Genomic DNA, 27321 nt, shown 5'->3' on the forward strand with positions numbered 1-27321 from the left:
GTGAAAGTGACCAGCCTTTGTTTTGACTGCGGAGAAAAACAGCCCAGTTGGGGTTCACAGCCTGTGGTCCGCACCTCGGGAACACAAGCGACTAGACTCGGCTCTGAATTGGACAGTGCTAAGAAATGGGATCCTAAACACATTTGGAACTAGCAGTGGATCTGTGGGTGCAGCCTGGATCAGACTAAGCATCTGCCTCTCTGCCTGCTCTGTCCCACCCCCACTCGTTGGCCACAGGGCTCCCTAAACATTATGCTGAAAGGAGGAGATGCGTGTGCAGGTAAAGTGTTTCTTTAACTTGATTCCAACTGGGGGCAGCCCTGAGGAGATCTCATGCACCTGAGACTCAGCTCAGAGTTTGTATCCTCCATCGATCCTACAGGGGAACTGTGGCAAGGAAGAAGAGGGTGCTGAGGGAAAGGAGGGGGTAGGAGGGAAGGTTGAGGGGGCAGAGGGAAAGGGTGGAACTGGGTGGGAAGGGTGAGAGAGAAAGGACAGAGGAGTTGGAGAGGGGGCAGAGGGAAGGGATGGGGTGGGAAGGGAACCTGGGGGGGGGCAAAGGAAAGGGAGGCATGGGAGGAGGACCAAAGGGGCACCAAAGAGGGCAGAGGGAAGGGACGTTGGGAGGGGATGCCGAGGGAAGGGAAGGGGCAGAGGGAAAGGAGAGGAGGAAGGGAGAGCATATGAGGGGGGCCAAAGGGGCAGAGGGATGGGAGGGGAGGCCGAGGGAGCAGAGGGAAAGGATGGGTAGGAAAGGAAGCTGAGGGGACAGAGGAAAGGGAGGGTACGAGGGGGGCCAAAAGGGAGAGGGGAAGGAGAGGGGGTGGTGTGAGGCTGAGGGAGCAGAGGGAAAGGATGGGTAGGAAGGGAAGCTGAGGGGCAGAGGAAAGGGAGGGTACGAGGGGGGGCAAAGGGGCAGAGGGAAAGGAGAGGGGGTGGGGAGAGGCTGAGAGAAGGGAGGGGGCAGAGGGAAAGGAGTGGTGGGGAAGGTGGGGGGGTAGAATTTCTATAGGGCAGCAAGTGTAAGGTGGGTTTTTGTTGTTGTTCCTAGCAAACCGTTCCTGTAGCTAATTTCCATTGTCCATTTGAAGGCCGGGGCTGCTCATTATTAGCCCATTTCTCTTCCCATGCCTTGGGCTGATACAGGTGTGGGTGGAGCGGATGTCTAGTTATCATATCACACTGTATTAGAAATCAGGATTCCCTCCCAAGGACATGGGTTTTGTGAAGAGAGATGAATTAGTTTGTGAAGCACTTAGGGCTTGTCTAAACGAACTTTTAGTTTGCAGCAAACTAGGATGTGAATCTACTCTGCACTAGCTTGCCACAGACTTACTGTTCACCTGGACACTGCTGACATGGATCAACGGTTCTTTAGTGTGGGTTGATCTAGTCCTCTTTGAAATGGGACTAATCAAAGCACACTAAGGAACAGTTGATGCATGTCAACAGAGTCCTCGTGGACAGTTAATCTGTGGCAGGCTAGTGCAGGGTAGAATTACTCCAGTGTTCCACTTTGCTGCTCTCAGCGATTTCTCAAGAAGCAGCATGAAACTAGCATCTCTCTCCACTTCCCTCCCCAGGCTTTTGAGTAGGGGCAACGAAATTGATCATTTCTAGTAGTTACACTCTGCTGTTGCTTGGCAGATCTATGACTAGCAGCAGAAGCATGGGAACCAGCTGATTACAGACTCAAGAAAACACCCGTTTACACTCAGTTCGCATTAGAATGTCTTTGTGACCATAAGAGCCAGTAATGTGCCTTTTTATATATATATATATATATATATATATATATATATATATATATATAAATATAAAAAAAAAAGCCCTTAAATTCTGCATCAGTTTGTGGCCGCCTCCCTCCCCCCACATGAGCCAATTTTCACAATTCCTCATTAACAGGTACATTTCTAAAGCCATACTCATTGTGTGTTTGTAAAACCAGATACCATAGTCCTTGCACTGAGGAAAATGTATCGACTTTTAGGGCTTTAAGGACTGCATCAACAGAAATGAGTGAGAGAAAAGTGCCCATTATTCGATCTCTCTGGCCAGTTCATGGCTATTGCCTACAGTAGTTTTCCTGGTGCTTTTTGTGACTTTCATTTAGCACTGAACTGTGCTGTGAAATGCATGATGCTTTCATAGGACTCTCTTTTTAAAGTCTCTGGATACACTTAGTTGCTTTGGCCTGGCAGGTTGAACAGGCTGGGCAATCTCTCTTTGAACAAAATAGGAGGCCTTCAGTAATCTGGGGAAAGTTGTTGCAAGGCAGCTGGAGGCTGTCTTCCTCCAGCACATGCTTCTGGAAATACTTGTGACATGGTGCAATTTGGTATTTTCTAAAGGGAAGAGAAAACTTCCGTTCACGAGACACAGATATGTCATGTTTAGCAGGGTAGATTGGAGAAATCTCCCTGCCTCTGCTGGGGTTTCCCTCAACTCTGTTTCGTTCTCAAAGTCTCCTTCAATTCCAAACTTAATAGAATTATAGAGAGCAGTGTCTGCTGGTGCTTATAAGTGCCAAGCATTTCAGTTGGGGACGGTGGTGTTTTTTATTAACTTGTCTCCAAGCGCAAGGTATTTCTCACCCAGCATTTGTACACATATAACACTCTGTTTCTGTCGCTTACATCACGTCGGTGTTGTATGGATTTTATTTGTAATACACCCCTCCCTTGATATAACGCTGTCCTTGGGAGCCAAAAAATCTTACCACGTTATAGGTGGAACCGAGTTATATTGAACTTGCTTTGATCCACCGGAGCGCACAGCTCCGCCCCCCTGGAGTGCTGCTTTACCGCGTTATATCCAAATTCGTGTTCTATCGGGTGGCGTTATATCGAGGTAGCGGTGTATTTGACCTTCACTTTTCTAATAATCTTGCAATGGAATGATATCCCCTCTGCTTCTGCTGTCTCTGCTCCTCCTCTTCCACTGCACTGCTCGGCTTCTTCTCCAGGGAATCTTTTCAGTCGACCTTTTTTCTTCCCTTTCCCATTCCTCTCCCTACACGGTGTGCGCTCTGTCTCTCTCCCCTTCTTTGTGGAGTTCTACCCCCCACTTCCAGCCTCTCATCATGTCACCCCAACAATCTTCCCCTCCTTCCCCCTGTGCCCTAGTTGCTCCTCCCAAATACTTTCCTAAGTAGCCCCTCACTCACTCTATTTCCATTTGTTAGGTATATTACATACCTCTGGGGGATTTCTGTGCCAAAAAAATTAAACATTCTGCACCAAGAAATTAAAATTCTGCAGATTTTATTTGTCAAAATAGCACAATATAATCACACCAGTTTCAATTATTTTGGTACTTTATTCCAAATTACCTGTCAGCAAGTATGTCTGTAACAATATAGACAACATAAAAGATTCAGGAAATATTTTTTGACAAATAGATTCCTTAATGGGCATATTAATACAGAACTCTGAATAACAATTCATTTAAACTACAATACAGAACCGTATTTCCCATACCCCTCAGAAGCAGTGAAAAGGCTTGGTGAAGGCGGGGGTAATGGAGGAGCTGAGGGAGAGGGAAGTAATTGCTGGGATGTAGCCTGGGTTTCAACTTGGAGGGTTGTTCAGTATGGGTGGGAAAAGTGTGGAACTGGGTTTTTTGGGGAGAGGGGCAGGTACAGGGAGCGATTGTAAAAGAGCTTCCCCCATGCAGATCCTGGCTGACCCCTAGCCTCTCCCATTCAGTCAGGCACAACTGCCCCGTCCCCATGTGTCCTTGCACCCCTTGTCCATGTATCCCTCCAACCTCACTCAGACAGCCACTCCCCGGCATTCCCATGTGTCCCTGCACTCCCTCCTCCTGTTCCCATGTGTCCCTGCACCCCCATGTGTCCTTGCACCCCTTGTCCATGTATCCCTCTACCCTCACTCAGACAGCCACTCCCCCCGATTCCCATGTGGCCCTGCACCTCCACTCCCATTCAGCCCCTGCTCCAGTGTGTCCTCCCCCACTAGCCCTTATGAACCCCTGTCTGTGACCCAGCCCCCGCAGCCCCACACTCTCTGTCTCCCCAAAAGGCAGAACTGCAACTTTCCAGCAGAAGCTATTTTCTGCACACACACAAAGCATGCACAGCAAATGAATTATGCGCACGCAGTGGCACAGAATTTCCCCAGGAAGAATTACAGTAGCCCCTACAGAGCTTGGCCAATGTTGAGCTTAGTGCTGTATCAACCCAGAGTAACTAAGCAAGACAGACGAAGGAAGAATGATTACCCCCACTTTACAGATGGTGACCTGAGACACAGAGAGGTGACGTGACTTGTCCTAGGTCAGTGGCAGAAACCGAACCCTGTGCTTCTGAACCCTAGTCTAGTACCTCCATCACAAGGCCATTCTTCACGGACTCTGACATGTCGCTCACTCATTTAGTCTCTGCAAAGCAAATGAGAGAGTGCCACAGGAACCACAGAAGGGCTGTTACCCCGGGCCTGGGTGCATGATGTGTGTATCAGAGAAAGGGAGGATAATTGCACGGCCTGCGGAGCAGAGACAAGACAGATTGTGGTAGGTGAGATCATGCCAGGTGAGTGCCAAAGGAGGAGACACTGTCTCCGGAGGCCTCCTTCAACAGCAGAACAGAGAGAGCAGCTCCTGGAGGCTGGGGGAGGCTGCTAACAGGCGAGCTAAGCGCAACAGCACCCTGAGGCAGGAGCACTGATTCAGTACTAAGTCGGTGCCACCTACTGAGTCACTGCCACTGTTAACTGCAGCACACCTCCGTTTTTCTTGGCTGCGTCCCAGCCCCGTCTTGGCCTGGCAAACCCCACTTAGCTAGAGAGCTACAACCAGCATGACAGGACTGTCGATATCAGGGGTGGGGGTGAAGGGGAAACGGGACCAGGGAAGAGAAATCAATTCATCTGTTTCCCCTAAAACTAGGACTAAGGTGGTTAAGGCTGCATTGCCAACGCTGTACACCTGTTTGTCACCTTCTATCACTGCACGGTTAGCTGGCTTCGGGATAGGAGAGAAGCAATAGGACAAACTGAAGCCAGTGGGCTTTCTCCAGGGGACGGGATGAGCTTGGCTCAATAGGGGTCTAATTCTGTATTGATCAGTGCAGTGGGTTAATGTTAGGCTCAGAATACAAACCATTAGGAGAAAAACACTCTTCCTGGCAGTTTCTGATCCCACAGGAGAATTGTATTAAGCTTTAGGGGACTTGGAGCATTGAATGGTTTGGCTGATCATCCGTGAGCTAATACGAATTTGTCGTATTCCTGTTGATGCAAGGGCAAGCTTGGGCCTGTGAGCTGCCACTCAGAGGAAAGGATGGTTCAGAGCAGCAGGAGGCGGAATGTCTCCTGGAGCGTCCCTGTGTGTAGAGGGAGCATGCCCCCTTCTACACCCCATTATAGCATGCAGCCTCTCCCACCCTCTGTGGTGTTCCTGTTCCGGGGGCTAGGCTGGGACTCTGCCTCCTCCCCACCTCTTTAGGACATTATGTGAGCCATGAGGAGTACACAAAGCAGCTTCCGCACTGGAGCACAAGAGCTGCAATGATGCATAGTCCCTACAGGGGCTGCATGAGGGAGAAAAGTCTTTGTGCTCTGCCCGTCAGTAGACACCTGAGTAAGGGACCTGGCTGACACTCTAGAGCAGGGGTCTCAAACACGCGGCTCGTGGGGTTGTTTTCTGCGGCCCGTGAGCTCCTCGCGGCCCCCCCGAGCGTTTACCTAGAGCAGCTCCAGCTTGACGCGCACCGGGGGAAGGGCAGGCTCCCTGCCTGCCCTGCCCCCTGCTGCTCCGGGAAGCGGCCGGAACATGGGGAAGGGGGGGGCACAGGGCTCTGTGTGTTGCTCTTGCTTCAGGCAGCGCCCCCAGCAGCTCCCATTGGCCGCAGTTCCCCATTCCCGGCCAATGGGAGCTGCTGGGGGTGGTGCCTGAAGCAACAGCAAGACACAGACCCCTGTGTCCCTCCTCCTCCAGGTTCCAGCCACTTCCCGGAGCGGTGCGGGGACAGGCAGGCTGGTGGCGTGCCCTGCCCCCAGCGCGTATCAGGCTGGAGCCCGCCCCCCGAGCCCCTCCTGCAGCCCAACCCCCTGCTGTACCCCACACCCCAACTCCCTGCCCTGAGCCCCACACCCCTCCTGCCCTCCCTGGGGGCAGGAAGGGGGCAGAGTTGCGGTGGGGATTTCAGGGAAGGGGTTGGAATGAGGGCAGGGCCTCATGGAAGGGGTGGAGTGGGGGCAGGGCCAAGGGTGGCAGGAGGAGGTTTCAGTAATGCGGCCCTCGGCCAATGTACTAGTCCTCATGTGGCCCTCGTGGTCATTTGAGTTTGAGACCCCTGCTCTAGAGTGCTTTTGAAATTGACGTATATGCTTTCCTGATATGTCTGGACGGTTAACAAGCATCCCATCTGGGTTAGGCCATGTCTCTCCTGGCTAGAGCAATGGATTGTGAGTCAGAGACCCTGGTTATCACACAACTTAATTTTTCATGCTGGGCTAACTCCAAAAATGCCTGGATGGATTTTCTTCAAATTTTCCAGGAATAAGAAATTTTCTCCGGGGCTTAGATTTACCATGAGGTGAGTCTGCTCAGGAGAGGATTTCTTAAGGAAAGATATAAGCGACTGAAAATAGGGGTTAAGAGAAGACGCACCATCTTGCATGATATGGTTGCAATGAGCTGTAACGTGCTCTTGTGATGACTCTCCTGGAACTGTAGAGGGCAGTAGCACCTGCAAGAATATCCATATTCAACGGTAAAACAGGTTATATAAAAGAAACAAAGGGCAGTCAGGAAATATGCACACATTCTTAACTGGCACCGTGGTGTGTGGTAGGCACATAGGGGCTTGCAATGGTCTGAGCTCCAGACAGTAATGTTGGATCTCTTTTACTGGCTTTGTGTTTATTTTCTGGGTGTCTTTAATATTGAAATTGAGTGGAAATCATTGAGTGTCCTTGTTTGTGCTCTTTTTCTAATGTTAGTTTATCAAACGGTTTTCATTGTCTTGCTTTATCAGAGGTGACTTGCAAGGCAATTTTTTTTTTTTCAAAAAACTAGTCATGTTTGTTGTTGCTTCTTTATTCTCAAAGCCTTCTGCAGCGTGCCAGGCACCATCCTGACCTAAAATAGACACAATTCCCTGCCTCAAGGAACCTACTGTCTACGTTAAACAAAACACAGTATTCCAGATGCTGTGTTCCACTGTGGATCCGTGATGCTGTTTTGGCAGCATAAAAGGGCTAACAGAATCAAGCCCTGCAGGGGAATACCCTTGTGTCAAGGGAATTCCCTGGCTGGTGTAGAGCTCTACACTGCCTCCCTAGCCACCTCTCATACAGGGTATGTTGGGGGGGGATGATAGGGGGGGAAGCAGGGATGGGTGAGAACGGGTCTGGTTGGAGACTAGGGCTGTCAATTAATCACAGTTAACTCTCACGATTAACTCAAAAAAATTACTTGTGATTAAAAAAATTACTCGCGATTAATTGCATTTTTAATTGCACTGTTAAACAGTATAATACCAATTGAAATGTATTAAATATTTTTGGATGTTTTTCAAATTTTCAAATATATTTTCAAATATATTGATTTCAATTACAACCCAGAATACAAAGTGTGCAGTGCTAGCTTTATATTATTATTTTTATTGCAAATATTTGCACTGTAAACAGGATAAACAAATAGTATTTTTCAGTTCAACTCATACAAGTCCTGTAGTGCAATCCCTTTGTCATGAAAGTGCAACTTACAAATGTAGAATTTTTTTGTTACATAACTGCACGCAAACACAAAACAATGTAAAACTTTAGAGTCTACAAGTCCACTCAGTCCTACTTCTTGTTTACATTTACAGGAGATAATGCTACCTGCTTCTGATTTACAATGTCACCTGAGAGTGAGAATAGGCGTTCTCATGGCACTTTTGTAGCCGGCATTGCAAGGTATTTACATGCCAGATATGCTAAACAAGCATCATCAGCATGGATGCATGTCTTCTGGGTTGGTGATTGACGCATATGAATCTTTAGCACATAAGGCACATAAATATCTTTTAACCCTGGCTACAACAGTGCCATGTGAACTCTTGTTCTCACTTTCAGGTGACACTGTAAACAAGAAGCGGGCAGCATTATCTCCTGCAAATGTAAACAAACTTGTTTGAGCAATTGGTTGGACAAGAAGTAGGACTGAGTGGACTTCTAGGCTCTAAAGTTTTACATTGTTTTATTTTTGAATGCAGTTATTTTTTGTACATAATTCTACATTTATAAGTTCAACATGCATGATAAAGAGATTGCACTAGACTCCTTGTACTGGGTGAATTGAAAAATACTATTTGTTTTGTTTTTTACAGTGCAAATATTTGTAATAAAAATAAATATAAAGTGAGCACTGTACTCTTTGTATTCTGTGTTGTAATTGAAATCAATATATTTGAAAATGTAGAAAACATCCAAAAATATTTAAATCAATAGTATAATAATAATAATAATTAATGGAGATATCCCATCTCCTAGAACTGGAAGGGACCTTGACAGGTCATCGAGTCCAGTCCCCTGCCTTCACTAGCAGGACCATTCTATTATTGTTTATCAGAGCGATTAATTGCTTTTAATCTTTTTAATCACTTGACAGCCCTTGTGGAGAATGCAGTTTTGAGCCAGTGTAACAGCCACTTAGGGGCTGTTATGAGTCAGCTCCACTTAGAGCAGGCACAAGGCTGCTGTAAGTTGTATCGGCCCCGGATGACTCCAGAAGGGAAGGAACAATGGTGGCTAATGGCCACCATAGCCCCACCACTCCATTCCCACATGAAGTAAAGCTCAGATGGGATGGAGATTCTGGAGCAGCATGTCTGCCAAATGGTCTAACCAGATCCTGATCACTTACACCAGTGCCAGTATGGAGTGAATCCGTTGAGTTCAGAGGCATGACTTCAGATTTGCCCTCATGTAACCGGAATCAGAATGTGCCCCAGATGGTGCTGTCCTCTGAATCTCATCTCCCCTTTCTTATCTGGGGTGCTGCAGCCGGCCCCAGAAGTGCCCCAGAGGGGAGGTTTCCCTGGCCTTTACCTCGTATTAACAGCTGTTTTACATAACAGAAACCAGCACTGCACATTCAGTTGGGGTTGGGCTTGTCTCTGCAGCTACTGCTTAAACCACTACCAAGTCTGTCCCCACATTAACTCCTTTACCGTGTTGAGCTCTCCCTCCTGCCCTGGGGCTGAGCGTGCTACCTTCACTAGAGCTCAGCACCAGAAAGCCAAACGCATTCCTGAGAAAATGCCTTTGAAGCCACTGGACTTACATCAGAGATGAATTTGGCCCCCGGACTGGAGCCCAACCCCAGTTCTCCAGTATGGTGGCAAAGACCTACCAGCTAGCCACAGGACTAGCACCCCCCCCACCTCCCGCCGCATATTTCATTTCTAGGGTCAAAACTCAGTTGAAATGTGCATGTTGTTTTCTGGAAAATACAATAATGGTTGCATGGTGTGTCATGCCAGGGGGAAAACAGCAAACTGCTTTAGGGCGTATGCCACTGAGAGTTCTGTAACAGCACATTCCAGCGGGTGCAATGTGGCACTGCGTCTCATACGCTGCATGGGGAGATCAGGTGCCTTGTCAGTAACTCTGAGAATTCAGGCATTTGAGTCTCTCAACTCACATAGTTGCAGCTTGTTCTCAAGCTGACACCCCACTCAACCCTTTCCTGTCTCATCACGAGCCTCTGCAGGGGAAAGAAAGCGGTAGCAGCGACACTTATCACTTCACCGCCGCTGTGGACGCTTGCCAGGAACAGGCGCTGTCCCACCTTTCTCTCGTTTGTGGCAGTTTTTCACTGAGCAATAATAGTAATCGAGAAAACATTCCAACGTTTGCTGCTTGGTTGCAAGTAGCAGGGAGAAATCCCTCCAGAAAGAATGCTGTGTGTATGCAGGTCCCGTGCTCCACTAACACACAGGAGGGCTGCACTCAAAGCAAGGGAGGTTGTCCTAGGACTCCACTAGACTCATTTGAGGGCCATAGGTCTCTTTCTCATCTGTGTTTTCTAGTGGCAGGGCCCTGTTCTCTTTCAACCACGTTTCCCTGGCTGGCTTCATTCCACGCCTCGTGTGCCAGCTGTCAGGTACTCTTGGGAAGCCTTTGCACAAAGATGAGCTCAAATGCAATGGCTGCTATGGTGTATTATGGTGAAAAGTGCTCAGCATAGCAGCAGCGAGGCACACTGTAGCCTGAGAGCCACTCCCCATGGACAAAGGAATTCCCTGTAGGACAGAGGTGGAGTTGGAGGTGAACTTGCAATGCGGGGGAAGGAAATGGGATGTCATCGGGAAGGGGACGTGATCAGCTGTGGGGATGAACCCTGACAATGGAAAGGGGACTTGTTGGGGAGGTGGAGGGGAGGAGTCTTTGACTTTATGGTTGCAAGCGAGGACAAAGGAGACTTTAAGTCTACCTGGGGTCCTTTCCTGTGCCTTATCTCAAGCTCTGTGCATTCTGGCTGACACCTTGTAATGCAGGGAAGAGAGGATAGGCGCTATATGGGATATGCAGCCTTTCATCTCTAGGTCAGTGATGGTCACTTCCTAATGGCTGTTCATTGAGCTAATAAAATAAATAGGTTTTGTGGCCAGATCGTTACCACAACCATCCCAACTCGCACTCTTGCTGTCATCCTCAACATTGAGGCTGAATGGAAGTCAGATGACCAGTATGGAGACCAAACTACCCTGGAGGTGCTTCCAACAGAGTGGTGGGCTGAGCTGCATTAGTGGGAATGCCCTCCTTGTCACGGCCAGAATCCTTCCTGTTGGGTCTGTATCTCGGCCTGCACACAGGAAGCTCATTGTAGCTGTGGAGATATGTTGCCAGGTTTTGCATCGAGTGTTGTGTCTGGTGCTACTTTGAGCCAGTGGGTCCTAGTCTGTGGGCAGCTTCCTTCTGATTATGAACTTGGCGGGCCTGTTTGAAGGTTTCCTCCAAAGTGGAGGACAGTTTGTACTCTCTGACAGTACAGGAAGAAATTGGTGCTCATTTGACCTCTGGGAAAGCAAATGGGAATATTTTTGTAATATTTCCTGCCATAGAATCACCTGTTTTGTCTTGGCTTAGCATTAGATTTTGGATGAGGTGTACTATTTAATCCCCAATGCGGTCCTTACTTTAACTGAGTTCTCCTGGATCATTTACCACTGACTTTGTCTATGGCAGTAATGTTGGTGTCCATCTTCAGCTATGAAATGTACAGATGCAATGGGGGACAGGTGTTTTTGCTATGGTGGTGTCCTTGCCATATCGTTGTTATGGGCCAGATTCTGCCATCCTTACTCATATTCAGAAATATCTTACCCTGTGAGCTGTCTTCGGTGGGATTAGTTGCTGAGTATAAGGATCTACTCAACATTAGGAAGGGTGGTAGAAGCCAGCCTTGTATTATTTATAAAGTAGGGCTAGATTTAATGCCTTGCTTTCCAGTTAAACATCATATGGTTGCTGTTTGTCCTGCTGGTTCTGTGTCGTTGTCACACTGTACATTGTGCACGCTAAATACTTGTGATATCTTAATGATAAGGGACAGCCCCCAAATAAGCGAGTTTATTAGTTTAATTACACTGCCAGCTGTCCTCAAGCCACGTAGCTGTAACCTAAAGTGCATGTGAAGTGCAGCCAAAGCTGCGAGGATGTTCTTTACCTATTCAAGCAGGTTTCCTGGATATATAATAATGGCTGACTTACGCTGGTTAGATAGATTGCACTTCTTAGGAGACTCGAAATCAGACAATAAAACGGGTAGTCAGCCTCTGTCAACTCCGAGAGAAGAGAACAAGAAAAACCTAGAATCATGAGGTCGGACTCAGGCTTTAAAGATAGAATTAAATGTTTATAGTTCCGCAAGGTAGAGAAAGTATAATAGTCTGCTGTCTAAATCCATCATGGGGGAATGGAGAGAGGGTGAGAGAGAGAGAGATGCCTGCGGCTCTATTGATGGAAAACAAAGAAGGGGAACACTGTTTTCTTCCATTAGCCTGGGGCAAAAGAGAAAAATCCTGCAATGATATGAAGGCAAGAGCCCCTTCTCCATTTGGGAAGCTGTCCAAGTCCCATTTAAAGTCTTTCAGTTATTTTAATGGGAGTTGGGTCAGGTCCCAATTCTTTGCCACCTTGTGCAACCTTTGTATTTATTTAGGTGATGCATTACCCTCAATTTCCACCTAAATTGCTGTTCTCGTTCCCTAGGATTAGAAGCCCAAATAGGGAATCTAATGGGGGTCTGCATTCTCAAATGAACACAAGCTACTCAAGGGTGTTGATCTTAGTGGGCATGTCCCAAATAGGAACCTCCTGTAAGATCATAGCAGTTAGAGATAGAAAAGTCACATTAGGCCATAGAGTTCTTCCTCCAACAAGAAAAGACTTCTTAGCTATTTAAAGTGATACTACACTCCCCTAAGCTAAAAGGTCTTGTGGGGGAGGGGCACGTGTTATTAAGTGAACTCTGCTTCAGGCGTCTTGCTGTAGTTATACAAGTGTTCTTCCTGTATGAAAATTAATCACAATGAGACATATGATTAACCTGAATAAAGGTCTCTCCATAAGCGCTATAAACACCAGGTTTACTACTATCTGCCCTGGGCCACCACCAATTAGCACAGGGTAACCTGACCTGAAGTGCTGTAAAACCTGTCCTGCCAGCCTGTTACGGGAAAGGTGACAATCTCTAATATGTTTCTCATAAGGCTGAATTATCTGAAAAACAACTGGCCACCCTTGCTGGATTCCATCCAGCTGCTTTGTTTGTTTCATGGTTTTACATGTCAAACAAGCTTTGCCTTTGTATCATGTCATGACTGTTAATATGTTTAGAATGTGAGAGTATTGGAGCAAAAAGCACCTTGAGTCTGTGGTTTCTTTTTTCTGCATTTTTATTACTGTTCAGTAATTTGGGTAATTGTATACTGTCCACCTAAAATTTCCTCTGTAGAGGCAACTAAATGTGGTACTCTTCACTTCCTGTCCAAAGCCATTGTGTAGCATTGCTGTCAACTGTTCAACGCTGCCATGTTTCTCCCCAGAGGTGGCTGTATTTCAGTGGAGCATAAAGCGATTGTTGTGTGCATGTAAGTTAGAGATGCTCTGAATCTGGCAGATTCTCCCAGACCAGTGCCCTAACCACCAGCGACTGCATGGACATGTGCGCACATGCCGGTTTCGATCCAAAAACAGGCATTTGACACAATTCTGGTTTGGTGAAAACATTCAAAAGATTAGTTTTTGTTCCAGTGGAAATTTCCACCAGAGGGAATAGTCATTGTCCGATGAGCTCTAGTTTATAGCCCTTCCAAAACTCTTGGTGATGGTGGTGGAGAGGGGAGAGCGTTGTTTGTTTTGTTTGTTTGCTTTTTCATCCTTGCTAGTGTGACTCTATCCATATTAATGTCCAGTCCTGTCTGTCACCAAATTCTGCCCTTGGGTGGACATAGTTCCCGTTGAACTCAATGGGAGGTCACACACACCTGAGTGCAGATCACCACAGAACTGCTAATGCAAATCATGCATTTGTGTGTGCAAATGGATACTTAGCCCCTCTGGCATGGACAATGACACTAACTGAGTCGCCATGCAACTGCATGTGCTTAAACTTACACAGACCTTAGGCTTCAACCTTCTGAGAAGTGAACCCTAAATATCTGAATGTGGGAAAAGTAGGTACTGTCTAGCTCCATTGACTACGTTCCAACCTGCATGAGGCTGAACTTTCAGTTGTAGGGTTAATGATTCCCAGTTGGCGATAAGGATAATAGCTTCCCAGGAGGCTGTTTGGTGGAAAAGTTACATTATTGACACTATTATCCCATTGTTTATGGAAATGCGGTGTGTCTGCCAACTGACTTTCAAAGAATTGCCCTCTACTCTCTCCATCTTGCACATGGTTTACAATAGATAGTTGAGGCATATATTAACCCTGTTGATTTGAACTTTAATGTACTGCTTTATGTCCTAGAAGAAATACTGCTTCGGATCAATATTCCAGCAGCTTGCCTCGCACGAATAGACCTGCCTGGATTCGAATGTACTGGGGTTTAATAGTGAAACTGTTGCTAGAGGTCCGTTAGTATCTGTTTTCAACCAATTTTTGAGGGTCCAACTCGGCTATTTGAATTTGCATTTCCCAATTCCTCTTTATCTCATAAATTCTTATTACTGATTTAGAGGCATTTTGTGCTTTGATTTAAATCCATTCCCTTGTTGTGGGTTTCGATTTGATTTAGTTGTGCTGCTGCAATTGAAAACAATGGGTAGTTGTTAAAGGTTATGGCCAGGGAGCAGGCCAGTACCAAGTACTGCCCACAAGGCTGGAACTTACGACCTTGCAAGAGGAGGTTGGTCATTGAAGCTATAAAACATAGAAGACCAAATGGTCCCTTACATGGTTTATTTCCATGGACTGGACAATTCTGTTCAATCACTTCCTGGGGGGAAGCAGTGTTACCCCCACTCCATGAAATAAGAAAATGGCTCAGTTGCTGATACACAAGGCCATCCCGCCCCCTCCTGTGTCCCAGGGCAGCACAACTCCTGCAAGTTCTCCCCAACTGCTGCTACCCCAAAGCCCTTTGCAGGGGGAGGATGTTTAACTGAGGAGTGGAGGAACCAGCATTTGTTAATGCTGATTGGGTCAGAATTAGCTTACGCCAGAACCCCTGCAGGGACAGTGCAACAGGGAAGAAATGATGCAGAGGAAAAGGACCGTCCTTTGTTCTTCCCAGAGCTCAGTCCCCATTGAAGGGCTTGCACAGGGTTAGGGACCAGGGGCGTATGCGGCAGTGATGGTTCTCCCTCCCTCTGCAGCTCCACCCAGACACACTACTTTTTGCTCCCCGATGCTTTTACACCTGAGCAGCTATCAAAAGCCACAGACCAGGGGGTTAGCAAACTGAGCAGCAAACATCAGATTTCTGAGCACCTCTTTTCAGAAGCATGTACCCATGTAGCTGTTGCATCACCTTCCTCTAAACAAGCATTGCGGTTAATAAAAGTAATATGTGCACAAGTCTGCAATACAGGCATGAATGTGGGAGGCACACCCTGCCACTCTGCAGGATGGGCTGGGTTACTTCTTCCCCAAAATATCTCCCATCACCCCTTGAAAAGAATCTTTGCTTACTCCAGAGCTGCAGTGTAGGAATGAATTCTTAGATGCTTGCCTTTTCTCCATGTTAATAAGAACAGCTTGTGCTGGGTAAAAATGTAACCTATTCAGTCAGTGCCATACACATGGGATGTGTGGTCGGGAATTGCTTTCGCTAAATAGACTTTAAAAGCTGCTTTAGTGGGACGCGTCTGTGTATTTACCTGGATAATAGGGATGGCTGGCAATTGATTTATGCCTGATTTGGAAAGAAAAGCCCAAGGCATTTTTTACACTGCCAGTCTGTGACATTGCTCTTTGAATCCCTTTTTTAATGTTGGGCTGTGTGAATGTTTTATACACAGCAGCTTTGACTATTTTTAAGTTTTGCCAATATATGCTAAAAAGCACACCGTTATAAACCGGTGCATGATTTCTTGTGGCTGTTTTGGTCTATTTTTACTTCCTGGGAGGTATGCAAAATGAGAGGCCTGTGCTTAAGGGTTCAGGGTTGATGGAGACTTCAGTGTGGGCTTAGGAGCCTAGCTCTAGAAACCTACCTTTGGAAATGTTAGAATCTCAGCCCCCATCTCAGTTTCTGCAAGGTCACTTTTCCTTTGTTGTCCCTGTGCTGGGACCTACCAGAGTCTGCATCTTAACCTGCCGAATAACTTAAAATGACAGCCTCCGAATGCATTCTAGAATGTCACTGGAGAAACTGCTGGGAAAATTTATTCCCAGGGCATGAGCGGAGGCAAGTTGTCTCAAGTCTGCAACATGTACTTCAATGTCAGCAAGCTCTACTTCCTTTTTCAATTTCCCCACTGGAGTCTGGAGCAGTCACAGCACTCCACAGCACTGGGGCAGGGAGCATTTTAAATCAAGGAGTCCCACCTGCTAATGTGAGGCATTATTGCTACAGCTGAGTTTGGTAGCTCAGGAACGTCTCTCTCATGGAAGGGTATTAGAGCAGCCACGTTCCGTCCCTGGAATCTTTATAGCCTCTGGGACATCCCAGTAATAATATTCTGAGATTCCAAACTGGTTTGAGGCCCAACAAATCTGGAGTGAAATCCTGGCCTCATTGAAGTCTATGGGAGTTTTGACATCAATGGAGCCAGGATTTCTTCCACTGACTTTCATCTAAGTGTAGCCTTACAGTTGAATAACTCTCTATTTGACATTATGTCCAGTTTTGGGCCCCACACTACAAGAAGGATGTGGAGAAATTGGAGAGAGTCCAGCAGAGGGCAACAAAAATGATTAGGGGGCTGGAGCACATGACTTATGAGGAGAGGCTGAGGGAACTGGGATTGTTTAGTCTGCAGAAGAGAAGAATGAGGGGGGATTTGATAGCTGCTTTTAACTACCTGAAAGTGGGTTCCAAAGAGGATGGATCTAGACTGTTCGTAGTGGTACCAGATGACACAACAAGGAGGAATGGTCTCAAGTTGCAGTGGGGGAGGTCTAGGTTGGATATTAGGAAAAACTTTTTCATTAGGAGGGTGGTGAAGCACTGGAATGGGTTACCTAGGGAGGTGGTGGAATCTCCTTCCTTAGAGGTTTTTAAGGTCAGGCTTGACAAAGCCCTGGCTGGGATGATTTAGTTGGGAATTGGTCCTGCTTTGAGCAGGGGGTTGGACTAGATGACCTCCTGAGGTCCCTTCCAACCCTGATATTCTATGATTCTATGATCTCTAGGGCTGTTTTTGAGAGCAACAGTATTCTCGTAAGTGCTGTTTGAAATAATTAATATGTATTTACAATCCTAACTTCAGTTTAATGGAAGGTTGTTTTTTTTATTTGTTTTTGCCTGGGGATAGGATTAACCATTGCTCTTTAGGGAATGCTAGGACCAGTCTCCCTCCTATGCGCTCAGTTTGTGACCGGTACATTAGCTATAATTAGCTCAGCCTTTGTTTGGCATGTTTTGAAAAGAAAGAAGAATGTTGTGACCTAAACAGCTCAACCACAAGTTTAAGCTGGATACTTTTTCAAAGTGTGTGTTTCTATTTGCTGAATTCCTTTCCTGCATCCTGCTGGCTTTGTCATGCTACAGCTTGCTATTTATTCCTGTGTCGGGACCTTTGTGCACATGGAGCTAGGGCAATATAGGGCCTCTGTGAGTCTTCGAAAACATGACTTAACTTTGATCTGTGGTTCTCTTACTCAGCAAACTGTATAGATAGGCACCGAGCTGTTCCCAAATCAGAAATGATTGCCACTGCAGCTCGATAGGGTACAGTAACTCCTCACTGAACGTTGTAGTTATGTTCCTGAAAAATGCGACTTTAAGTGAAATGATGTCAAGCGAATCCAATTTCCCCCATAAGAATTAATGTAAATGAGGGGGTTAGGTTCCAGGGAAATTTTTTTCACCAGACAAAAGACATATATTTAGGGTTACCATATGTCCGGATTTTCCCGGACATGTCCAGATTTTTAGATCTTAAATTGCCATCCAGGAGGAATTTTTAAATAGCTCAAAATGTCCCGCATTTTGCCGGGCGAGGAGGAAGATGCAGAACCTACGAACCCGGGCAGCAGCAGGGAGCAGAAGTCTGGAGCTTCTGGGCTGTCTCAGCTGTTGGGAGAGGGATTGGAAGGGGGAGGGGGGTGGAATTCTTGAGCCCACGCTGCCCTGGCAGCAGCCAGCAGGAGCGGAAGCCCGCAGGAGACGCAGGTTGAGGAAGCCTGGGGAGCCGCGGTAGGAGCTTGGGGCAGCAGGAGGACAGGGCTGCAGGGCAGGGCAGAAGTCCCCATCCCAGGCTGGAGGAGGAAGCCCGGGGAGCCACAGTAGGAGCTTGGGGCAGCAGGAGGACAGGGCTGCAGGGCAGGGCAGAAGTCCCCATCCCGGGCTGTCTCGGCTGGGGTGGAAGACAGTCAATTCCCTGCCTACTCGGAGCCTGGGCTGCCTCGGCCGTTGGGGAGGGGTGTGTGGAATTCTTGAGTCCTCGCTGGAGCAGGGGAGGAAGGATGGAAGTCCCCAGCCTGGGCTGCCCCAACCCCTTGCTGGAGCTGGGAGAGGCCCCAAGCCCAGGCTGCCCCGGCTGCTGCAGTGACTGGGAGCAGAAGTACCTCCTCCTTGATCAGCCCCATCCACTGTGCGGCTGCTAAGGTTGCAAGCACCTTGTCCTACTACTGCCCCAATCCCCAGGTGGACTTTCCATCCCTGGGAAGGGCTCCACATCTGGGTCGCCCGGGACAGAAGCTGCCAGGACCAGGGGATAAATCAAGGCCTGTGTCTGCACAGTGCTTTGCAGATGAAGCCAGCCAGCCACGAGCGAAAGGTTCTGCTTAACTTCACTGATTTGAACTTTTGCCTCTGCACCTCCTTGCACTGAAACAAAGAACCAGTTCCCATGTAAGCTGCAACTTCAGCCTGGCTGGGCATTGTCCAGAGCCAGCCCTAAACACCCTCTCCTGTCAGTTAGGGTTACCATACGTCCGGATTTTCCCGGACATGTCCGGCTTTTTGGTCCTCAAATCCCCGTCCAGGAGGAATTTCCAAAAAGCAGGACATGTCCGGGAAAATAGGGAGGCATGGTAAGGGGACCGCCTCCTCCCCGGGCTCCAACTTTCCCGGCTCCCGCCGCTCTCCACCGCGGCGGGGGCCGAAGCAACTTCCCCGCAGGGGCCAGGCTGCGGCTGTTCGTTCTCCCCACCTGGGCAGCTGGACTCGGGAGCAGCCGCTGCTGCAGCTCCCACTGCTGTGGGGGGAAGTGGCCAAGCATGTGGCGCTCAGCAGCTGCGGCTCTGGCGCCCGGGACATGAACCTCCTGAGCCCGGGCCTGCTGCAGGGATCCAGCTGGTGCAATCCTGCAGGCAGCCCCGGAGTGGGGGCAGCAGGCCCCAGCCCCCCTGTCCCGCTCAGGTCCTCCAGGGGAATGAACGGGGCTGCCGATGCCTCCGCCTTGGGGCTGCCCGCGGGATTGCACCAGCTGGGCAGCCAGCCCAGATGCGACTGGCCAGGGGCTGGGTGCAGCGTGCGCGCTGCTGGATCCCCGCAGCAGGCCCGGGCTCAGAGGGTTCGGGCCCGGGCACCAGAGCCGCAGCCGCCGAGCACCACGTGCTTGGCCGCTTCCTCCCCCCACAGCAGTGGAAACTGCAGCAGCAGCTGCTCCCGAGTCCGGCTGCCCAGGTGGGGAGAACGAACAGCCGCCACCTGGTCCTGCGGGCCGCCCCCCTACTCTCCCTCCAGGTACTGCCTGAGTCCTGCCTGCGCTCGGGGCCAGGCCAGACTCACTCACCCTGGCCCCGCGCTCTCCCTGTGTCTCCCGGGCCTCCCTCCAGCACTTGCGGAGGGAGGAGGAATGGGGGGGGAGTTGTTTTTTTTTGCTCTGCTCCACCCCCCGCATCCCGATATTTGACCTGGGTGATCTGGTCACCATAGGGGGTGGAGTTGGGGCGGGGACTTTGGGGAAGGGGTGGAGTTGGGGCAGGGGGCGGGGCCCGTGGAGTGTCCTCTTTTTGCAGTATTGAAATATGGTAACCCTAATATATTATACACACAGTATAAGTTTTAAACAAACAATTTAATACTGGTACACAGTGATGATGATTGTGAAGCTTGGCTGAGGTGGAGGAGTCAGAGGGTGGGATATTCCCTTACTGCTAAATGATGATCTAGCAATTGGCTGAGCCCTCAAGGGTTAATTCTCTCTCTACACAAGGCAGCAGGAATGGAGGGAGATATGCGCATTTCCCTTAAGTACACTGCCTTGTTAATTAGATCAGCTTGCTGAGAGGGCAGCTGCTGCAAGCTCCCTCCATCCTGAGCCCTGCTCTATGGAAGATGGGGTAAGCAGGGTGCAGGATCAGGAGGGAGGGGGACACCCTGACATTAGCCCACCTCTTCCTTCCCTCCCCCCGCACAGCAAGCAGGAGTCTCGGGGAGCAGCTCCAAGGCAGAGGGCAGGAGCAGCACATGGCAGTGGGGGGCGGGACATAGCTGAACTGCAGGCAGTTCAGGGAACTTAAGGGAGTGGGGAGCTGATAGGGGGCTGCCAGTCCACCCTGGTTCCAAGCCCCCACCAGCTAGCTCCACCGGGCTGCTCTTCCTGCAAGCAGTGGACAAAGCAGGCGGCTGCCAAACAACGTTAGAAGGGAGCACTGCAATTTTAAACGAGCATGTTCCCTAATTGATCAGCAATGTAACAATGAAACAATCTTAACCGGGATGACTTTAAGTGAGGAGTTACTGTACAAATAAAATCAACCTGCTCAATGGCGATCCAGATCTTCAGAGAGAAGCTGCTGGAGTGAGTGGGCCTACAGACACTGAGAAAAGGCTGGTTTGCATTGGGAAACATGTGGGTTGGTGGTAAACAGGGCCGGCTCCAGGCACCAGCCCAGCAAGCAGATGCTTGGGGTGGCCAAGGGGAAGGGGCGGCACGTCGGGCTGTTCAGCGGCAATTCGGCGGCGGGTCCCTCTTGGAGGGAAGCACTTGCCGCCGAATTCCCACCGAAGAAGAAAGCGGCGCGGTGGAGCTGCCGCCGGAGTGCCGCTGATCGCAATTGCGATCGCAGCTTTTTTTTTTTTCCCCGCTGCTTGGGGCGGCAAAAACCCTGGTGGTAACAAATGGGGCTTAGCCCAGGTCAGCTGGTTGGAGCAGGTATTAACCACAGTTACTGAAATGATGGTGAAGTCAGTTTGTCCCCAGCTGTGTTCACTGAGACTGCAAGCTCTTTGGGGCAGGCATTGGCTTTCTGTTCTGTGTGTGTACTGGGCCTAGCATAACAGGGCCCCGATCCCTGCCTCTTGGTGCTGGCGCAAAACAAATAGCAATACAAACAATACAAACCTCTGGCGCATTGGAGAACAGATTGTTTGCGCTGCTGCCTGGGATTGGGGTGAGAGCCAGAGCGCTGCTGTGTTACGTGTCTGGCGTAGCGGAAGGATCATGGCCCCCAGAGAGCACATCTGATTGCTGCTTCTCAACTCTAGAGCTGAGTTCTGTTTGGTTTGGCTTTTATGTTGTGAACTCGCTTAGTTTCCTTTACTGGCGACCGTTTCTCAGAGCAGCTTCCATGACAACAGGGAGATGAAGCCATAATAAGTGAATCAACCATAGAAAAGGTTCTGACTGGTGGCAGCTCTAATGTTTGGAATAATAGCTGTTTGAGAAACACTTAGTGATTGAAACACACTGTGTCCTCCAAATGCAGGCCAAAGTGTGGCTGTTTGGCTACTCTTTGCTGCTAGTGCGGGGACACACATTTCCCTAACAGGACCTCCCACGGCTGATGTTCCTGACCTGAGTGTATGCCCTCAGCTGTGATGACCACAGGCCAAAGTTAGGCCCTTCAAAAATGTGCGGCACCAAGCACATCTAACCCCTGCCTGTGAGCATGCTCAGTACGAGTGTATACGTGGGTGTGGCCCCGCTCTCCTCTCCTGCCTTGAGGAGACTGATCATACTCTTGGTGGTTATCCGTGAGCAGGCAGCGTGCCCTCGCACTACTCAAGCCAATGGGAGTTTTGTTGCTAGCTTCAATGGGAGGAGGAGTGGCCCTGCGAAGTGTGAGGACTATAACTGTGACTAGCCCCTGACAAGGGAGGAAAGCTACAGAGTACTAGTCAAACCAGCCTTACAGGATTGGGGGGGGCAGGAGTGGGGAGAGACTGAGTGTGTGTAGACAGACAGATATGATGGGCCAGACCCTATCCCTTGTAAAGGCAGTAGTGCAGAATAGCTTAAAGCCAGCTTAACTAGCCAGATGGGGAATTGCCCTGGTGTGGAGCTATGACATAATGGGATGCAATCCAGATCAGTGAGGAGCTGTGTCACCCCCTGCCCTGCAATCTTGGGTGTCTCCCAATGCTTTGCTGTTGGAGCTCCCACCTGGGCTGCTCGCAAACAGCCTCCGGTCACACTCTGGCTTCCCAGCCTGGGTGACCCTATGCACGGTGACCCCAATGCACTCTCAGTCTCCGATTCTCCTGAAAAACAGGTTTAGCACCGTCCGTTTCTCTTAGGCCTGGTCTACACTACGGGTTTAGGTCGACTTTAGCAGCATTAAACCGAATTAAACCTGGAAACGTCCACACAACGAGGCCCTTTCTTTCGACTTAAAGGGCCCTTTAAACCGGTTTCTTTACACCACCTCCGACGAGGGGATTAGCGATAAAACCGGCCTTTGCGGGTCGGAATTGGGGTAGTGTGGACGGAATTCGATGTTATTGGCCTCCGGGAGCTATCCCACAGTGCTTCATTGTGACCGCTCTGGACAGCGCTCTCAACTCAGATGCACTGACCAGGTAGACAGGAAAAGACCCGCGAAGGTTTGAATTTCATTTCCTGTTTGCCCAGCGTGGAGAGCACAGGTGACCACGCAGAGCTCATCAGCACAGGTAACCGTCATGGAGTCCTCCCAGGATCGCAAAAGAGCTCCAGCATGGACCGAACGGGAGGTACGAGATCTGCTCGCCATATGGGGAGATGAAGCAGTGATAGCTGAACTCCGTAGCAGTAAAAGAAATGGAAAAGTATTAGAAAAGATCTCCAAGGCCATGAAGGACCGAGGCCATAACAGGGACACACAGCAGTGCCGCGTGAAAATTAAGGAGCTACGGCAAGCCTACCACAAAGCCAGAGAAGCAAACGGAAGGTCCGGGGCAGAGCCGCAAACTTGCCGCTACTACGCGGAGCTGCATGCGATCCTAGGGGGTGCAGCCACCACTACCCCAACCGTGTGCTATGACTCTCTCACTGGAGAAACACACAGGGAAGACGGTTCGGGGAACGAGGAAGATGACGATGGAGGTACTGTAGGTAGCTCACAGCAGCAAGGAAGCGGAGAAACCGGTTTCCCCAACAGCCAGGATATGTTTGTGACCCTGGACCTGGAACCAGTAACCCCCGAACTCACCCAAGACCCTCAGGGCACACAGGAGACCTCTGGTGAGTGTAACTTTGTAAATATTTGTAAACATTACAAAAAAAAAGCAAGCAAGTCTGTTAACGTGTATGGGAATGGAGCGGAAATCCTCCAGGGACATCTCCAGAAAGCTCTCCTGGTTGAAATGGGGTGATTTTATTAAGGGGGACATTCAGAGGCGCCCGTTCCTGCTCTTCTGACCAGAAATGTTCCCCGCTGTTAACCACGCGGTGGGGGGAGGGGTGAAGTGATCATCCCAGAGAATCGTGTGTGTGTGTGGGGGGGGGGTGGTTTACTTGTGTTTGTGCCGCATGTTAACCGGGAAACCGCAGCCCCCTCCTTTTACATTGAAACCCCATTTTAAATGGACAACCCAATTCATCCTTGATATGGGAAATGCGCTGCTGTTTGCAACCTTTCCCGCATGTTAAGAAGGTTAAAAAAGCCAAAACACTGTGGCCTACGATGGCTGCCTGCAAGCCGAAATATGCGACCTTGTAATGAAAGAGTGTACCCATTGTTCCCTAAAATGTGTCTTTTTTAACCACCTCTCCCTTCTCCTCCACCAGCTGCAAATGTTTCTCCTTCGCAGAAGCTCGTGAACATTAGAAAGAGAAAACGTAAGACGAGGGACGAGATGTTCACGGAGCTGCAGATGTCCGCCCAGGCTGATAGAGCACAGCAGAATGCGTGGAGGCAGTCAATGTCGGAGATGAGAAAAGCCCAACATGAACGAGAGGAGAGGTGGCGGGCTGAAGACGATAGGTGGCGTCAGCTTGCAGACAGACGGCAAGAGGCAATGCTCCGTCTGCTGGAGCATCAAAGTGATATGCTCGAGCGTATGGTTGAGTTGCAGGAATTGCAGCAGGAGCAGAGACCGCCGCTACAGCCCCCTCCCCAAGTTCCATAGCCTCCTCACCCAAACGCCCAAGAACACGGTGGGGGGGCCTCCGTCCACCCACCCCAGATGATCGCCCAAGCATCAGAAGGCTGGGCTTCAATAAGAGTTAAAGTTTTAAAATGCAGTGTGTCCTTTTCCATCCCTCCTCCCCCACCCATCCCAGCTACCTTGGCAATTATCCCCCTACCTTTGTAAGGAACTAATAAAGAATGCATGAATGTGAAAAAACAATGACTTTATTGCCTCTGCAAGCGGGAGGGGAGGGGAGGGTGAGGTGGGGTGGTTGGTTTACAGGGAAGTAGAGTGAACCGGGTCGGGGGGGGGGGGGGGGTTGGAGGGTTCATCAAGGAGAAACAAACAGAAGTTTCACACAGTAGCCTGGCCAGTCACAAAACTCGTTTTCAAAGCTTCTCTGATGCGCACCGCGCCCTGCTGTGCTCCTCTAACCGCCCTGGTGTCTGGCTGCGCGTAATCAGCGGCCAGGCAAGTTGCCTCAACCTCCCACCCCGCCATAAAGGTCTCCCCCTTACTCTCACAGATATTGTGGAGCGCACAGCAAGCAGCAATAACAATGGGGATATTCTTTTCGCTGAGGTCTGAGCGAGTCAGTAAGCTGCGCCAGCGCACTTTTAAACGTCCAAATGCACATTCCACCACCATTCGGCACTTGCTCAGCCTGTAGTTGAACAGGTCCTGACTCCTGTCCAGGCTGCCTGTGTACGGCTTCATGAGCCATGGCATTAAGGGGTAGGCTGGGTCCCCAAGGATCACGATAGGCATTTCAACATCCCCAATGGTCACTTTCTGGTCCGGGAAGAAAGTCCCTTCCTCCAGCTTTCGAAACAGAGCAGAGTTCCTGAAGACGCGAGCATCATGTACCTTTCCCGGCCATCCCACGTTGATGTTGGTGAAACGTCCCTTGTGATCCACCAGGGCTTGCAGCAGCATTGAAAAGTACCCCTTGCGGTTTACGTAGTCGGTGGCTTGGTGCTCCGGTGACAAGATAGGGATATGGGTTCCGTCTATGGCCCCGCCACAGTTTGGGAATCCCATTTCAGCAAAACCATCCACTATTGACTGCACGTTGCCCAGAGTCACTACCCTTGCTATCACCAGGTCTTTCATTGCCCTGGCAAATTGGATCACAGCAGCCCCCACAGTAGATTTGCCCACTCCAAATTGATTCCCGACTGACCGGTAGCTGTCTGGCGTTGCAAGCTTCCACAGGGCTATCGCCACTCGCTTCTCAACTGTGAGGGCTGCTCTCATCTTGGTATCCTGGCGTTTCAGGGCAGGGGAAAGCAAGTCACAAAGTTCCATGAAAGTGCCCTTACGCATGCGAAAGTTTCGCAGCCACTGGGAATCGTCCCATACCTGCAGCACGATGCGGTCCCACCAGTCTGTGCTTGTTTCCCGGGCCCAGAATCGGCGTTCCACGGTATCAACCTGCCCCAGTGACACCATGATTTCCACATTGCTGGGGCCTGTGCCTTGTGAGAGGTCTATGGCCATGTCAATTTCCTCATCACTCTCGTCGCCGTGCTGCAATCGCCTCCTCGTCTGGTCCGGGTTTCGCCTTGGCATGTTCTGGCTCTGCATATACTCCAGGACAATGCGCGTGGTGTTCATAGTGCTCATAATTGCCGCGGTGATCTGAGCGGGCTCCATGATCCCAGTGCTAGCTATGGCGCCTGGTCAGAAAAAAGGCGCGAAAGTAGTATCTGATGGACCAGGAGAAGGAGGGCGGGTGGGAGGGAGGGAGGGAGGGCCGAGTGACGACATGGCGTACAGGTACAGGAACAGGGAGAAACACAAACAACTGTCACACAGAATGGTCCCCCCAAAGATTAAACTGGAAACCCTGGGCTTAGCAGGCCGTTGATTTCACGGAGGAAGGGGAAGCAAATGAACACAGAACAAATCTATTTTTTACATCTTAAGGTGGCAGCCGACGCTGCAGCATGAATGACAGCCATACCAGTACGATGATGATGGGTACCAATCATAATATACCATCATCTGCCAAAAGGCAAGGGGCTGCTGCTGTGTAGCAATGCAGCCCCACGTCTGCCAGCCCCACGTCCGCCAGCACCCAGCATCGCCCTCGGCCTCTTCTGGGTGCTTAGCAGACAATATTGGGCAATTGGCAGAAAATAGTATATTATGACTGGTAACCGTCATCATCAAAACAGTAGCATGTCTGCCCAGGTGGCCATGATTGACAGCCATACCAGTATGACGACGACGGGTACCAGTCATAATATACCATCGCCTGGAAGGGGCTGGTGCAATGCAGCACTACGGCTGCCAGCCCCACGGCTATCACTCATGCTACACCGTCTACCGCCAAAAGGCAGTTAGCAGCTGCTGCTGTGTAGCAATGCAGTCCCATGTCTGCCGGCACCCAGAGGACATATGGTGACGGTGAGCTCAGCTGAGCTGAGCGGGCTCCATGCTTGCCGTGGTATGTTGTCTGCACAGGTAACCCAGGTAAAAAGGCGCGAATCTATTGTCTGCCGTTGCTGTGACGAGGGGGGAGGGGCCTGACGACATGTACCCAGAACCGCCCGCGACACTGTTTTGCATCATCCGGGCATTGGGATCTCAACCCAGAATTCAAAGAAAAGGCGCGAACCGCTTCTCGGCTCGAGCTGTGGCGCAAACGTAGTATCTGACGGCCTAGGGGAAGGAGGGAGGGGGGCCGAGTGACGACATGGCGTACAGGCACAGGGAATTAAAATAAAGAACGGTGGCTGTGCATCAGGGAGAGACACAAACAACTGTCACAGACTGGTCCCCCCCAAAGATTAAACTGAAAACCCTGGGTTTAGCAGGCCGTTGATTTGACGGAGGGAGGGGGAAGCAAATGAATACAGAGAAAATCTATTTTTTTACATCTTAAGACGACGGTGCAGCGTGACTGATAGCCCTCGGCATCTTTCTGGGCGCTTGGCAGCAAATACGGGGCGGTGTATGACGATGGTCTTCAGGCCTATTGCACGAGCTGCTGCTCAGGGAAGACTCTGCTAATGTGCGATGACCCGACTTGTAATAGGCCGGCTAACAGTCATAATACACCATTTACTGCCAAAAGGCAAGCCCCACGGCTGCCAGCACCCAGATCGCCGATGAAGGCTACCAGTCTACTGCACCATCTACCGCCAAAAGGCAGTTAGCAGCTGCTGCTGTGTAGCAATGCAGTCCCACGTCTGCCGGCACCAAGAGGACATATGGTGACGGTGAGTTCAGCTGTGCTGAGCGGGCTCCATGTTGTCTGCACAGGTAACTCAGGTAACCCAGATAAAAAGGCGCGAATCTATTGTCTGCCGTTGCTGTGACGGGGGAGGGAGGAGCCTGACGACATGTACCCAGAACCGCCCGCGACACTGTTTTGCATCATCCGGGCATTGGGATCTCAACCC

The 27321-nt window shown here is 49.8% G+C and overlaps 1 long non-coding RNA gene across 2 annotated transcripts in view; it reads left to right on the forward strand.

The window, feature by feature from the left end:
- LOC128841442 (uncharacterized) overlaps positions 1-27321 on the forward strand; it is an 80178-nt gene continuing 52857 nt past the window's right edge. For both annotated transcript variants that reach the window (XR_008445840.1, XR_008445839.1), the window contains exon 1: positions 1-280. This is a non-coding gene — a long non-coding RNA (uncharacterized LOC128841442). The remainder of the gene's footprint in view (positions 281-27321) is intronic.

The sequence above is a fragment of the Malaclemys terrapin genome, chromosome 8 (genome assembly GCF_027887155.1).
Source record: "Malaclemys terrapin pileata isolate rMalTer1 chromosome 8, rMalTer1.hap1, whole genome shotgun sequence".
NCBI lineage: Eukaryota > Metazoa > Chordata > Testudines > Emydidae > Malaclemys > Malaclemys terrapin.